The sequence below is a fragment of the Zootoca vivipara genome, chromosome 14 (genome assembly GCF_963506605.1).
Source record: "Zootoca vivipara chromosome 14, rZooViv1.1, whole genome shotgun sequence".
NCBI classification, from domain to species: domain Eukaryota; kingdom Metazoa; phylum Chordata; class Lepidosauria; order Squamata; family Lacertidae; genus Zootoca; species Zootoca vivipara.
This window is the reverse complement of record NC_083289.1, coordinates 3,512,165-3,528,443: the sequence shown is the minus strand read 5'-3', so window position 1 is coordinate 3,528,443 and position 16,279 is coordinate 3,512,165. Positions and strand designations below refer to the sequence as shown.

The 16,279-nt window shown below is 46.3% G+C and overlaps 1 protein-coding gene across 1 annotated transcript in view; it reads left to right on the top strand.

The window, feature by feature from the left end:
- Window positions 1-301: 301 nt before the first annotated feature.
- APBA2 (amyloid beta precursor protein binding family A member 2) overlaps window positions 302-16,279 on the top strand; it is a 100,358-nt gene continuing 84,380 nt past the window's right edge. Inside the window, exons 1-2 of the mRNA XM_035132241.2 lie at window positions 302-360; window positions 15,383-15,495. The gene's annotated coding sequence lies outside the window, so the exon portion shown is untranslated. The remainder of the gene's footprint in view (window positions 361-15,382; window positions 15,496-16,279) is intronic.

The window sequence follows — 16,279 nt, the reverse complement described above, 5'->3', positions numbered from 1 at the left end:
AGCCCCGGAGGAGGGCTGCAGACTGGAGCTGCGCGGCTCCATGCAGGTTCCCGGGCGCGCTCGGCGCACTCAGCTTCCCGGGTTAATTAGTAGTCTCCGTGTGTGGCTGTGAAGCAGGAGAAGAGCCGTACAAAAGAGCCGTTGCAGCTGCGGCGGCTGCTGCTGCTGCTCTCCTCCTCCTCCTCCTCCTCCTCCTCCATCATCCAGACTCTGCCTGCCCCCTTCCTCCTCCTCCTCCTCCTCCTCCTCCTCCTCCTCCTCCTCCTCCTCCTCCTCCTGGTCTCCATCCTCAGGCCGCCCGCAAGGAGTCCAGTTCCTTCCTCGGGGGAGGACAAATCATCCCCGCCTTGCCCTGGCCAGGTAAGGAAGGGGCGCGCGCAAGGCTGGGCTGTGCCCACCAGGGAGGGAGGGAGGGAGGGAGGGCGAGCGAGCGAGACAAAGCCCCAGCCCTCAAGGGGATAGATGGGGATGGGCGCAAAGGGCTTTTAAGCTCCCAGCTCTCCTGTGCATCCTGAACAGAGGTGGGTGTTTTCTGCATGGATGCCACCCGCTCCTGGGGGCTCCTTTATTCTCGAAAGTAAGGGGGGGGGAGATCGAGCCATAGCTAGAGGCGCAGAAACCCTGAGCCTTGCAGGCTACGCTTCTTGGATTGGGGGGGGGGAATGCAGACACACTCCTATTGCACAGGGTGGGATGATGAGGTCCCATGAATAGTGCTCGTCCTTCCCTCTCTGCATTGGGGGGGTAATGCCCTCGGAGGACACACCTGTACCCCCCCTTCATACCCCTCCCCCGCTCAACTTTTGGCAGTGCAATGCAGGATGCTGCCTAGGGCGCTGCATTCCTCTTTGCCACCCTTCCCGGCTTCTCTCTCTCTTTCCATCTCTGCACATCCCTTCCCACCCCCCAAAAGAAATCCACCCTCCACCCACAGTTCCCTTCCCTACTGGGAGGAGAGCGTGGACTTGTGTGTCGGAAGTCATAATAGCCTTATCTCACAAGGTATATATTGTTGTTGTTATTTATTTTAAAGCAGTGCAGGTGATTTGGGTGCAGATAGAGCAAAGTGCATGAGAACTGTGCAAGTGTGTACTGCAGGGGCTTGGAGAGGTTGGGGGGGGTTAGATGTTATCCAGTTTCCTTCTCCCCCCCCTCCACTGAAAAGCACACATTTATGTTGGGGAGAGGGAGCAGAGCACTTAGAAGTATCACAGTCCTTTGGGTATTTCATTGGTTTGTTTTTGTCTTATTAAGCATTTTCTGCCAAGATGTGGGTGATGAGGGCAAGGCAATGCCCCCCCCACTAGGCTGGCCAATCTGTTGCTATGGCTTGGGGCTCAGAGGAATGAACAGTTGTGCCTGTATGCAGGGAGGTTTGGGTTGTGTATGTCTGGTTTGCAAGGAGACATGGAGACTAAGCAGGGAGATTTTCTCCTCCTGGCACAACCATGGCATATTTTTTCTTCTCTGCTATTGTGGGATTTGCAGAGAGGGAGAGAGACATTTGCTAGCCAAGCCACGGCTGGCTGATCTCCCTCATGCAGGGCGCACAGGAGGGGGAGAACAGTCTCCATCCAGAAAAGAGGCAAGGAGAGCAGAACCTTCCTTAAGACCCCCACGTCTCTTCACTGTCATTCCTTGTGATGTGCCCTCTTTCAACACTGAATTTTATTTATTTTTAAAAAAAACTTGTTCTGTGATTTAATCCTTGTGATAGAAGTCCTGTGGCATCTGAAAGATTAGCAGATTGATCATAGGGTGAGCTCAGATGCATATGATTAGCCGGACTGACACATCTGCCCCCCCCCCAGGATTTGTGTCTCCAGCATGGACTTCCTGATACACAGGATTGTCAGGTGTAAAATGAAACTAGATGTCAGGGCAGAAGACCAGGCGCTCCACCCCACCCCACCCCGCTCTGAAGGGTATGGGGAACAGGAAGGGGCTGGACGATTGTTTGGTCCAGAGTCCAAAATTGAGTAATGCCACCTGCATGGGACAGAGTCCTCCAAATCCTCTTCCAACCACATTTTGACCTTCTATATGTCCAGATATCACACGTGTGTTCTGACCTTGTATATTGCTCCCAGGTGCGCAATGCTGATGGATTGGCAGTAGATTTGTTTTAGTCAAGTTGGAAGAAGGGAAACCAGGGAAATTCAGCATATCTTCCCCCTTTTCTCTCCCCGAGTTTTCCATATATGTGGATATAGGCCTCCGGTGTAGCAACTGAATTGAAGCTTTTGATCGAGTTATTTCCTCCCCTCCGTAATGAGGTCTGGAGGGAGAAGCTACTCAATTAAAAATTCTCCGCTTCATCTTTCTTGGGGTAAACAGCGTGACAAATTATAACCTGGTTTTCTTCTCTCTATTCACCCCCCCATCTTTATTCTGCTTGGATAATAATTCTCTCAGATGTTAGCACTGGATGAGGGGGGGGGAGTGGGTTCCCCTCCCTCATCTAGCCCTTAAACACTGAAATTGGGACACAGACCAGAATACTTGAATTGCTGGCAGAATACTTGAATTGCTGCATTAATGAAATTATTGTGCTTGGTGCTCCATACCTCCTGGCAGCATTTGTAACATGGAGATGGGTCCTCCGATGTTCATGTGTCAAGGGAGGTTGGGCAATGTGCTATGTGTGCCCCCAGTGAGAAAGTGTGCACTAAAAAAACAACCCACCCCAACCCACCCCTCTTATGTAGATTGTAGAAATGCTGAATCCTGCCTATGGAGGTGTGGGCTTGCCACAGGCCAGTTGGCATCTGTGGCTGAGTATTTCCACCTCAAAGCCTGAGGCTGCCTGCCCCATGCCTGATGTCGGTGTGGGTAGGTTCAGCACTTGCTGCGCATGGATAGCGCTGGTGGAAGGCTAGGTTTCTAAGACCTGCAGAGTTGGGGCCTGCCTTTGGAGGGTGTCCAGGGCCTGACTCTGCTTTCGGTCCAGAAGGCAGCAGTGATGACAGAAATTATAGGCCCCATTGAACATGGTGGGACCTCTGAGCAAACATGCATAGCCCTTATGGCGTGGTCTCTGGAAATCTCTCTGGTTACCAATATGCCTCACTCTATCAAATTCTTCTTAGTCTTTCCTCTAACACACAGGGTGATTGATCTTGTGTCATGATGTCTACACAATATGCATTTTTCTGTCATCCCCCCTCACGGCCTTTTATTTCCTCTGCTGGACTAGGGAGACCTGGGTTCAAATCCCCACTCAGCCACAACTTGAAGCAATCACATTCTCTGAGCCTGAGCTTCTTGGAAGAAGGTTGGATTTCGAAATGTAATTGTAATTGTAAAAAGCATTGGAGCCTTGCTCAAGCTCTGTTACCGGATGGTCTGGTTTTTGGTGTTCGCTGAGATGCAGACTTGGGTTCGGGCTGCAGCAAAAAGAGGAACATTTGCTGGGCATTGGTTTTTACTTTATTAGTTACATATATAAAAAGAACACCAACAGATCCCCCCCTTCCCATTATGTGACACTTCAGAATTTCTAACTCTTCCAGTTTGCTTATTGCCGATACTGTTCTCCTTCAGTGCAAGGCATATTATCCTTTTTCTCTGGTGTCCTTGTAAAGATGGGAAACAGAAAGACTGAAGGCTCTCAGACTTGATGCTCTGTTTTGATAAGTCTTCCCAGTGAAATGCCTGAAATATTTGATTATTTATTATTGTGTTCAGTTACATTTTACTTTTATCTGACTGCATAATAAATAAAAATGGGGTGGGGGTAAATTGTAACATGGATTAAGGTTTTCCCCATGTTGTGGGGGAGGTAAATGATTTGCCCCTGGGATACCATTCTTACCGTAGCTGCAGTTTTGAGAAGGGCTTAACATGCAGTTCCGATTTGAGGGTTTGGTCCTTTCATAAATGTTGCTGTGAGGATGTTGTGGATTGGCTCTTGGGGTTTGTGATGCAAGCTTGGGGCTGGGAGGTTGTCTCAGCTTAGCCTCATGGGGGTGGGCAACGTGGATCTCTTGGGTGTTGCTGAACTGAAGAGCCCATCACCTTTCACCATGTAGGCTGTGGCTGATAGGAGTTGTGGTTCCACAGCTGCTGGGGTGTGTGCGTGTGTGCCAAGTTGGCTACTGCTAGCCTCGTGGAATGGGCCACCAGCAATTAGAGCAGCAGCTTGGCAGACTTGACTCCTGGACTGGCTGGGAAGAGATGTGGTGTGTAAACTGATTACTGTACTCTTTCATGCTACTGAGGCTACAGGTGTGGGGGAAATGTGATTCAGTTCACATTTAAAGGTGGATCTATTTGATTCATGCTTTGCAAAATGATACAAGAACCAAAACAAAGCCATCGTTTGAAATTTGCACTTCTCCAAATTTTGCAGTGCTCTTCTCCCACCAAGTAATGTGTGCAAAATGCATAGAGTTAGGCAAAGTGTATCTCAAAATGCATATGTTACATACAAAATTCTGTATTAGTGTTAGGCAGATTTGCATACCAAAAATTGCATACAAAAATGTGTTTATTGGGAGAATTTTGTACGAAATGTTTCACAAACTGTACTCTAAACAAAATTAAAAAAAATTCCTTCCAGCAGCACCTTAGAGACCAACAAAGTTTGTCATTGGTATGAGCTTTCATGTGCATGCACACTTCTTCAGATACATGCACACGAAAGCTCATACCAATGACAAACTTAGTTGGTCTCTAAGGTGCTGCTGGAAGGATTTTTTTATTTTGTTTCGACTACGTCAGACCAACACGGCTACCTACCTGTAACTAAAACTGTACTCTAGTACAGCCTCGCAAATAAATCCATAAAACCTAGTAGCCCAGACGAAATGTTACCTAGCCAATCCCCCCCCCCCATTGTTAGTCATTTTGTACCTTTAAAGGGGGGAAAATGCACACCGGATGCACACATGCATGCACACACATATGTATATGTAATTTATGACTTGCTCCTTTGGGGCAATTCTTACAACTAGGCAAGTGGCTATCTACAAACCGGTTCAGGTGGCCATACCATGAGCCCAGCAGTGCTGACACAATTAGGCTTGCCTGTATAGGGATCTCTTTCTTACTTTCAAGTAAGAGTCCCTGTCTGCACATAATGGATAGGGGGCAGGCTAAGCCCCCTGATCCGAGAGTGAGCTGGTATGACAGCTTCTGGAGAAAGGATGGAACAGAGCTTGCCATCACCAAGGTCATGGGTTTCAGGCATGTCCCATTTATCATATTTGTAATATGTGCTTTTAACTTTAATGTAAAATACAATATTTTGGTATCAAAATATGTGTGTATGCCTTAGGGAATGCTTATTTGGTTAAGGCATATTAAAATATATATAATTTCTCACCCAACTCTCTCCATGATTTTTAAATTTTAATTTGCACTCCACCCCAGGTCACCCCAAATCAGTTCCTCTTTAATGCATCTTACCCCTAATTAATTTCCCGACAGATCCTGCTCCATATCAAATCAATTCTCCCTGTTCACTGCCCCCCTTAGGGAAAGTCATCTTCTGCTAATTTATTCCCTCAAATTAGCATCATACAAAGGAAGCCAGATCTCCAGCCCAAGTCAGTTTCTCCCAAATGCATTGCCCACCATAGGAACACTTGGGACTGGGCTCCAAAGCTTAACCTTAGCAATACCACTGATTTGACACGATGCCACTTCTTCAACTGCTCCTCCTTGTGGTTCTCTGTGCCTCCTGTCTCCTGGTTTCAGACCTCAAACTATTAAGTAACTCAATTCTAGTTTTACTGAGTTGTGAGAAAACCCAGCTCTCCATCCTAACCCCAAGAAATTGTTTGCCTCTCTGTCAAAACATTTTAGGGTTGACCCTAAAATGTGTTTGTGATGGATTTTTGCTATGGCTGCATCTTTTCCCTTTCCCTTTTTGCTTGAATGTTTTGCTAATCTCCTTCTTAAAAACAAAACAAAACTTTTATTTGCACACCTATCATTTTAAAAGCCTCATGGGCAGCCACCACAGAAGGGAGCAGAGCTTGGGTCCCACTCAAAGACATCCTGTTACCTGACCAGGAGGCTGGTGAAGTACAACCCCTTAGCTTGGACTTGCATTCAGTGACACTTAAGATTAACCTACTGAGGAAAAAGCTGCCTTTGCGGAATCAGGATGTGTGTGCTTGAATTAATTCTGCAGGATTTGCTTTACTTTCTTCACTCACTATGAAGTGAAGTGGCAAGCACAAGGAACCTGCTTGTCTGAAAATCTGTGTCTGGCCAAGGGATTCTGCTGCCATCTTGTTTACTGTGTGGCAATTTTCAATGGTTTGCCTCAGGCTGGGTCTTGTCACCATGTGAGAAGCCTGCAAGAGAAATTGTGTCATGAACTTGGTTTCCCACCTCAAAGTGACAAACCAATGCATAAAGTCCACTGGCTGAATTTGGATTCCACAGTCAGCTTTCAGTTTGGGGCAAAATCTCAGCATTAGGTGTTGTCATGTTTGCCATTTGGAATTTCCACCTTCGGCATTAAATGTTTGGGACAGGCTTGCTTCTAGACTCCCTTGTTCATGGGAATAGCTCCAGAAGCATTCCTGTGGGAAGTGGGTGTTGGATCTGAACCCCTGACTGGCCTTTCCAAGACATCAATGCAGGTCAGATCTGGGCGCAGGCATAAATTTAGCTGAAATTCAGCTTGGATCTTTTTATTGTGCATTGCCTTGACTATTGTGCAGAAGGTGATTAATAAATCAATGGTGTTTTTTGCTTTTCTTGGGAAAATCTCATTGTAACAGCATAGCTTGACTTGGAACCGGGCCACTTCCTATTGTCTGTCTGCTCTGACTGGCACTGACTCTCAGGGCGGGCTCTAGGGGTAGACTGGGTGGCGTGGGGTGCCAGGCCGGCAGGGGGGCACCGTGCGGCTCTGCCGCGCAGAAGCCCACCAGCCGCAGCAAGAAACGGGGTGGGGCGCTGGAGCGATCTCCGCGCCAGGGCGCCCGACATGCTTGAGACGGCCCTGTTGACTCTCCAGGGGGATCTCAGGGGTCTTTCCTCATCACCAGCTACCTGATTCTTCTGGCCAGGGATGGAATCTGGGAGCTTCTGCAGGCAAATCATGCATGCTATTCCTGAGCCAAATGGTCCTTCTCCATGGGTGTAGCTTTTGTATGAAAGCAGACACTCCATTAGAGACAACCCTCTGATACCTAAAGATTGCTTTGATTTTCACTTGCATGTGAAGAGGACTCCAGTGGGCATGTGGCCTGAGGGGGAAGGGTGAGCATCATCTAAGAAAGCATTTTGTAAGTAGGTGAGCAAAAGGAAACCTCAGGCATTGGTTCCCCACCTCCCTATTGGACATGAGGCAGTATAGCTTGGAAGCAGCAGGGATGACCTAGGATGGGAGAAGGATTACCCAAGCTGGTGCTTTCATGGCTAACTGAAGAGAATATGGGCAGTGCAGGGAAGTACTGCTGGAGGGGACAGAGATGGATTGATTGGGCAAGGGCTGACATATCAAGGACCCAGGCCAAGGCTTAATGGCATGTGATGGAGCATCTCTGTTGAAGCTCAGCAGGTCTGCATCTGGTCAGTACCTAACAGGAGATCACCCAGAAGCTCCCATGTATGTCTCCTTGACTTCTGTGATAGAAGAGAGGTTTTATGCTTTTCATGCAGAAGGTCCCAGGCTGGGAGAGAATCCTGCCCGAGACCCTGAACAGCTGCTGCTCTTCAACATAAACAGTACTAAGCTCCATGGACTGATGTTCTCCCTCGGCCCGAGGTGGCTTCTTGTGCTCTCCACCCCAAGGAGTCTTTGCAGTATGCAATAACTTCTCCCCCCCCCTCTCCACCCGCCCACATTTCCCATCACAATGACAGGCAATTTGTTAGTTTTTAAATAGCACCTGATATCTAGTGGCAGACATTTTATTACAGCAACCTTTAGGTCAGAGGCAGAATGTGCATGGAATCCAAATACAGTACTCCTCCTCCTTGGTCTCCATTTATTTCCTGTTTTAATCACAGGCTTGCATCCATAAGTCGCTTAAGTGTGCCAAACGGGGCTTTTCTGGGAAAAGACAGCAAGGTTGGCTTATGAGGTTATTTGCTACCATAGGCAGAGCGAAGAGGGAACATGAGACGAACCATGCCGGATCAGGTCAATGACCCTTCTAATCCAACATCCTGTTCTCTCAGTGGCCAACCAGATAACCTGTGGGAAGCCAGCAAGCAGGGTTCAAGCAGAAGAGCCCCTTCCCCTCCTGCAGTTTCCAGCAACTGGCACCCAGAAGCATTGGTGCTTCCCACTGGGGAGGCAGGGCAGAGTCAGCCATTGAGAGCCCTCTCCCATTGTGCAAAGGATTCTGTGGCCAGCCAGGCCAAGGAATCAGCAGAAGAGTCATGACACAAGTACCATGACATGGTAAATGTGCTTAGAATGGTCCCATTCAAGGCTCAATGGCCTAGTCTACCTGTAGGATTAAGGCCACTGTCAGAGGCAGTAAATGGGTCTGAAAGCCAGTTGCTGGAAACTGCAGGAGGGGGAGGGGAGCATGCTCTTGTGCTCAGGTCTGGTTTGTGGGTTTCCCATTGGCCACGGTGAGAACAAGATCCTGGACTAGATGGGCCATTTGCCTGATCCAGCAGACTCTTCTGTTTGTAGTCCTGAGAAGGGCTTTGGAAGTGGTTGCCTTGTTTGGTACTAAATAGGTAGTGCCATGTGCTGATGGGCGTCAGGCCAGGACTGGGCTCAAATGCCCAGTGAGCTATAAGATTCAATGGATGACCTGTGGGGGGGGGGTCAGTCACCACCCCTCAGACCGTCTCACAGGGATGGTGAGGGGATAAAATGTGGGCTGGGGTGAGAGAAGGACCACCTAATAAATAAATGCTTCTCTAGAGGATGGGCAGATACGGTAAGTGAAACTTCAGTAGTTGAGCTGATGGTTTTCTGTTCCATCTGTTCCAGCAACACCATCTGTTTGTGTTTGCCTGTGGCCTACTGAATGGTGTGGCCTACTCAGTTTTCCCTGCTTGGCAATGCTGCGGCCTATTGAAAAAGCTGGGCCTTGTTGCTGCAAAAGGACTGTTTTCAGATGGTTGCTGTGGAATTTTGTGATGTCCTCTGGCGGCGCAGCTTTGGAGGTGGCAGGGTGCGATCTGCCTTTCTGTTGGATGCTGCTGGAGTTTTCAGAGCTTCTGGTGGTGATGTCTAATTTGGGCACCACTTTTTTGTGTTTAATCATTATTTTAGGTGTGAAAGGTGTGGTTTTTTGGAAAAATTTAAATGGCAGATCCCTCCCTGCTGGGCATGGAACGTTGTGGCCAAATTTGTTACATTACGGTTCAGCAGTTACGGAGAAAGGCTGTGACCTCTGCGCGCACAATGCCTACATTTTTTAATATATAGATTTTATCCTGTGAACCGCCCTGAGACCTGCAGGCATAGGGTGGTATATAAATTCAATAAAAGCATCACCATCATCATTCCTCTCCAGAGTTTTCAGCTGCCACCTCTTTGGGCACCTCCTACCCTTTGTCCTGATCCGAGTAGCCCCTCCATGATGGCTCCTCAAGGCCCATGACAAATGGTGTGTGCAAGTGACACATGTGGTCAGGGCCATTTAGGAAGATGCAAATAGCAGGTCCTGATCTTCTGTCCTTTCACACTGCACATTGGGGGGTTAACAAAAACAAGTCCAAATGCTCAAAGAGTTTGGCATCTGTTGACAGCGTCACCACTGGGCACAGCAGTTTGCATAGAATGTCTCCATAAGGAAATATGTTTTTTGAATTAGTTCCTCACAAAAGAGAATTGGGAAATAATTGTGTGTCTTTGTTATGCCTCCGCCACTTTGAAAAACAAAAAACTAAACACATGCACACACATTTAAAAGTATTGTGTCAGTGGTAATAGACATGGAGGAATCTGAATTCTGATTCCGCATTTTCCAGTTTGAACACTTCTTCATCCACATTTCATTCTCCCATATCTCGCAATTTTTCCTAATATGCACATATGCAAGCTATTTTCGTGCATATACTTTTTGTTGTTGAAGAATGGCATTACAAAATTTGGAGAAGTGTGGATTAGGTACCAAATGAACTTATATCCTACCTTTAAGAGAAAACAGGTTTTGAGTATAGATGGGGCAGGTTTAAGACTATTTCCCCTCTACTACATGACGGTCAACTTAGGGACATGGATTTTATTATGTAGAACAACTTGATGCATTAGGGTCCAAGGGAGCAGAACTGTGGTATATTGGATGGCAAATAGAAAGCAAAGGGATTCTCTTAACATTGCTGATTGTAAATTCTCCAGTCACAGAAAAGATTTATAGATGGGTCAATAAAGCAATGCTAAATAATTAACGCAGTTATTTTATTTCGGTGCTTGAAATATTTCACAGCTAAAATCTCAATCCTGTCTCAGGGTTTCGGTTAGCTTAAAACAAAGAAACGCAGCACATGACCTGTATCAAAATACAAAATGTACATACAGTATTTCTCCTTAAGCTAGAGGCTAGAATGGGGAGACCCTGAGGTCCTGGGCCGTGTAGATTTTATTTTAAACCTGTATTATTATTATTATTATTATTATTATTATTATTATTATTATTATTAAAACAAGCTTGACACACACACACACACACACACACACACACACACACAAATGTCTGTTGGAAGACATTAAAAAAATAAACGAAATGAAATTCAAGTGATGTCCAGTGACTTCCCTGACTTCCCTTCTTTTATATATGCTTACAAGGAGGTGGTTTTTAGCTCTTTGGGATTACAGTAAATCTTCCTCTGCACAGAATCTCTCATGGAACCATGTATCTCAGGTGTCCCCTGTTTGGTATAACTGGAAGCATCCGCCAGCAGTTGATCTAATTTGAAGTAATGATTGCAACCCCAAAAAGTTATTAAGATTAATGGACTCCTGGGAAAGGATAGCATTGCTTGAGCTGCATTTTGGCGCAGAAGACGAGACTGTGTGCATTTAGTTTGCATAGAAGTAAATGGACCTGAATGAAGAAGGTGTTACTCCCATTAAAGGGAGGAGAGCTTTTCCTGCTGCTGCTTCTGAGCTCAACATGGCAGGATCCCCTCAGAGGGAGACGAGCTCACTGCTTGTTTGTAAAAAACAAACCAACAAACCAACACAAAGCAGTTTACAAAAGAACAAAACACTAAAATTATCAATAAAAGCAGTTAAAAACAGCTATTTAAAACATTCAGAAAATAATTAAAATTGATGAGCTAAAAGCAGTTTAAAACACACGGCAACATTCTACATGTCTAAACAAAAGTGTTTTTTTGCTTAGAGTGTAAAGAGGACAGTGAAGGTGTCTGCCTGGGGTCAATAGGCAGGGAGTTCCAAAGTGTAGGTGCCCCATGTTAAAAGATCTTCTTCTTTTTTTTACAACTGCAGAATGAGTATTATGTGGCACCAGTAACAGACCCGCAGATCAAAGGGGTCAAGGGGAAGGCTTTCTCACAAGTAAACGTGTCCCAGGTGGATAAGGGATTTTTACAATACAGGAATAGTAACAACACCTGGAACCTGGCCTGCGAGCACAATCGCAAGCCCTGGGGGAGCTGGGTTGGTGCTGCTCAGGTGGTGCCTTTGAGGACACCTGCCGGACCTGCAAGGGTGTGGCAGGAAAGTGACTGCCGTGGTGCAGGAAAATTAAGGTGGCAGTGTGCCAGGTTCTAGGTCCTTGTATTAATTTACAAAGTCCAGAGCAACGTGGGTCCAGGGTGGGTCCTGAACTCTTGAATTGCTGCTCGGTCCCTGAGATCTGCTGTAGGAATTTCATTGATTGTTCCCCAGGTTGGCGATACTCTTGACAAGAGAGATTAGCAACACCTGTGCCAAATTCTAAATGCCTGTGGGAAATTTTCCCAAAATTTGGCACCCCCAAATGGATCCTCTCCATTTTCTGCCCCATCGCCTTGGCACCCCGGTGGGGGAGATGACATCACCACCCTAAATCAGGGGCTGGTATCATTTTATGTACAATTGTTCTCAACCGTTGCTCAGTTTTAAAAAAATTGATTACAGATTTTTAAAAAATGCTGGGAGGTGAGGAGAGAGGTTTCCTGAGCTATTTAGGACTGAAGTATGGAGGGATTTAGATAGCAAATATTTTGTGAAAGTACTGGACCATGTGATCACTCTGTGTGTGTAATTGTGCCCAAAAAATTCTTGGCCCAGCTTGAGGGGGGGGGGGAGAGAAGGAGGGAGCGAGTGCGCAACTGTATTGTGGCTTTGGCAGATCCTGAGTGCAGTGCAGACAAGCTTTTTATTTTCTCATCAGCTGAGAGTAGTGGTCTGGCCCATTAGGCCGAGTGAGACAGCTGCTTCAGGCGGCAGATGCCAGGGTCTTGAATCTCTTCCTGAAACCCCTGAGCTAGGCTGCTCCTAGACTTGTCTGCTAGCCCTCTGCTATGGTGGAGGAGGATGCTGTGCCAGCCATGGCCAGCATAGAAGTCTGTTCAGCTGCCAGCCCATTAGGAAGAACTTCCTGACAGTAAGAGCCGTTTGGCAGTGGAACTTGCTGCCAAGGAGTGTGGTGGAGTCTCCTCCTTTGGAGGTCTTTAAGCGGAGGCTTGACAGCCATCTGTCAGGAATGCTTTGATGGTGTTTCCTGCTTGGCAGGGCGTTGGACTAGATGGCCCTTGTGGTCTCTTCCAACTCTATGATTCTGGTTGTGGCAGTTTGCTAACTCTCAATCCATGGTGAGCTATGTTGGCTACATGTGCATGGACAGACCGGGGATTCCGCAGGCTTTGTGTCCTCCCCCACTTGCAAGAGCCCCCTGTTCATTTGTGTGTGTCTCATGTGACTCTGTCCTTCATCAAACTATTTCATATAGAGCACCAGGGATGGAGACATTGTCCCTCCACTGTTGGATTTCAGAGACTCGGGTTTAGGGAGATTATTTATACAGCAGGATTTAGTATCTGCCAGTGTGCTGTTTGCTTGATATCACTAGGGACCAGTTCTTCCATAAATCCTCATCCTCAGACGATAAGCCTTTTTTTTTTTTGCAGAGAGCTGAATAATAATAATTTCCTCCCAACCACCTGCAGTTAAAGTTCTTAATGTCATGGATTTTTAATCTCAAATGGTCTGGGGAAGCATTTAAATATGGGACTTTATTTTTCATTTTCCCTCTCTCACTCTGCTGAAATGTTAAAGCAGGCCTGGTGATTTGTCCAGGAGTGACCCTCAGAAACAGCTTCTGATGCTGACTGTTAGGTTAAAGTGAAATGAAGCAAAATGCAGATTGCATAGCTGCCAAGTTTTCCCTTTTCTCGCGAGGAAGCCTATTCAGCATAATAGAAAATCCCTTAAAATAAGGGATAACTTGGCAGCTATGGCAGATTGTGGTGCTGTGTTTCTGCACTGCATTTATCCCAATGTTTTTGGGGACACGGGATGACCCCTGCCTGCCCCCCTCTTCATCCAAAGTGGGGGAATCATCTGGATGGGGTGAATTAAAATGGCTTCTTCTAGTCTCCCATCTTCTATACCAGCCTTGCCCAACCAGGATCCCTTCAGAGGATCCCAGGAAGTGTAGTTTCCTCTCTGCAATCCTTAGCACCCTTAACAAACTACAGGTCCCACAATTCTTGGTGGGAAGTCCTGTGCTTCAAGGTGTTTTGTATGTGCTTTAAGTGTGGATCTGCCCCTTTTTTAAAAAGCCATTACCAAAAATTCAAGGAACAATTTTCAGCACTAGCAAGCTACCAGCGAGCCATTCTTGAGTAGTTCTTGCTCCTCTATTTCCTTCTCCCACCTCCTCCTGTCAAATGTTGCTAAAATTGTTATGCAATCTGCATTGTTCCTTCCCAATTTTCTTTTCGGTGTCTTGTGTATGTGTGCAATACCTGAGATGAGAACAGTTCATAAAGTGCATTGTATGACACAGAAGCACACTAAGGCATTGCATTAATTAATATTCCATCTGTGGCTGTAGCTACAAACTCATTTATCATACTGTCTTGAGAAATAAGAGGCTAAATTATTGATTTAATTATCATAATGCAGGATGTCCTTGCATGGATTGTGACCTGATGGGCTTGCGATAAAACAGGCAATCTCTTTCAGACACAGCAGTGGTGAATAAGTCTTTCGTACAATTTTGAACTGTTGTGAAAACACACACAAGGGTAAACATGTTGGTCTATAAGGAAAAGGACCCTGCAGAGTCCACAGTTGGGTAACAGTTTTGTTCACAGCACCCAAAAACTCACAAAGATTTGGTAAGCTTCTGCGATCCAGCAGTCTTAGATTCTCAGTGGTATTGTGTTACTGTTGTAGGCAAATATATCAGGGCTAAACAGCAATAGTTGGAACGAGAAACGTTGCTTTTCGTGAGGTGTAGCGAAGTTATGGTCCTCCAGATGCTGCTGAATTACAATTCCCATAAATCCATTCCATTGGCAATGCTATCTAGGCCTGATGGGAGTTGTAGCACAGCAGCATCTTGACAGCCACAGCTCAGTCTCCTTCCCTTTAGGTGGACAACTTCTAAATTAAATAAAAAAAATTTTATGGACATAAATCTGACATCAGGAACCACAAGACACAGAAACCAGTAGGAGAACACTTCAATCTCCCAGGACATTCTATACAAGATCTCAAAGCAGCTGTTTTATTACAGAAAAATTTCAGGAACAGACTGGAAAGAGAAGTTGCTGAATTGGAACTCATTACCAAGCTTAAAACCATGGAGCCACCTGGGATGAACAAAGACATTGGATTCTTATCTCATTATGCATGATCAAGCTTTCTTTAGCGCCTCAGCCCTTGCTTTTCCCCTGCAGGACCAATTGCAGTCATCAGCAGTCGTTAACAGCCATCTACAGGTTTACCACTCCCATCAGCCCATCACCCATTCCCACCCCCCCACCCTCTGTATATACATAAGGGTCTGACTCTTCTGTTTCAAGTGTATCTGAAGAAGTGTGCATGCACACGAAAGCTCATACCAAAATAAAAACTTAGTTGGTCTTTAAGGTGCTACTGAAGGAATTTTTTTATTTTGCTTCGACTCAGACCAACACGGCTACCTACCTGTAACTTCTAAACTGTTCTTGTTGTCACCTGTTCCTGCAGCATCTGCTATATTCCTGGTTCTGTTAATCCCATACAGTACAAGGAAAGTTTGCACACAACATTTGGGCCTTTTAAGTCATGCGGTGTTTCTCCAACTTGGGTCCCCTGCTGTTGTTGGACTACAACTCCCATCATCCCTAGTTAGCAGGGCCAGTGGTCAGGGATGATGGGAGTTATAGTCCAACAACCAACAGCGAGGGACCCAAGTTGGAGAAACACTGGTACAGAGAAATGGTGAGTCAGAGGGGATGTGGAAAACACATGGAGAAAGTGAAAAGAGTGTTTTCTTCTTCCTCACAGAAATGGAACTTGGGGGGATTCAATGCAGCTGAACATTGGAAGACTCAGGACAAACAAGCGGAAGTGCTTCTTCACACAGTGCAGAGTTAAATTCTGGAATTTGCTACCACAAGGTATAGTGATGGGCCCCCAACTTGGATGCTTTTAAAAGAAAATTTGGCAAATTCATGGAGGGTAATGTTGTAAATGGCTGCTGTTAAAGATGTTTGTATTGCCTCTAGTAACAGTGGCCATATGCCTTTGAATGCCAGGTGAAGAGAGGGCACTGGTGTCTGGGTCCCGCTTGTGAGCATCCCAGAGGCATCTGCTTGGCCACTCTGGGAACAGGATGCTGGGCTACATGAGCCACTGGCCTGATCCAGCTTCAGGGCTCCCACCTTCCTATGGAGTCAGATCTGGGCCCATCTGTCAGTAGTTGCCCATATTCTATCTGGTTTCTTTGGCCTCTCTTTAAAAACTGACGTGCAGTTATTGCAGCTGTTTGGTTTTTCGAACTCCCACCCTCCTGCATATACAACAGTACCTTTTTAAAATGAATCTGGGGAGGGGGGTGGGCATCAGAACCCCCCACCCTACCCCTTGAGTCGTGAATTGTGTTACATGCATCTTAAAATGTGAACTGTCCCAGAAGGGCCTTTTCTCTAGGCTGCCAGTTCAAATGGGCAAATGTTCACAGTGTTCTGTATACAAAGTGCCCAGTAATCTTGAAGATCCTTTTTCGTCCACCGCACAATGCAATTAAAATCTGGTGCACACTGGTCCCCCTGTGCAACTGCGATAAGGCGGCTTAGCTGATTTGAGAGCTGTCCGGGATTCGCAAGGACTTGGAATTAGCATGCTTATCATGTGGCTGAACTGTCTGGCAAATTTGGCACTGATGAAATCAGATGTGTTTCG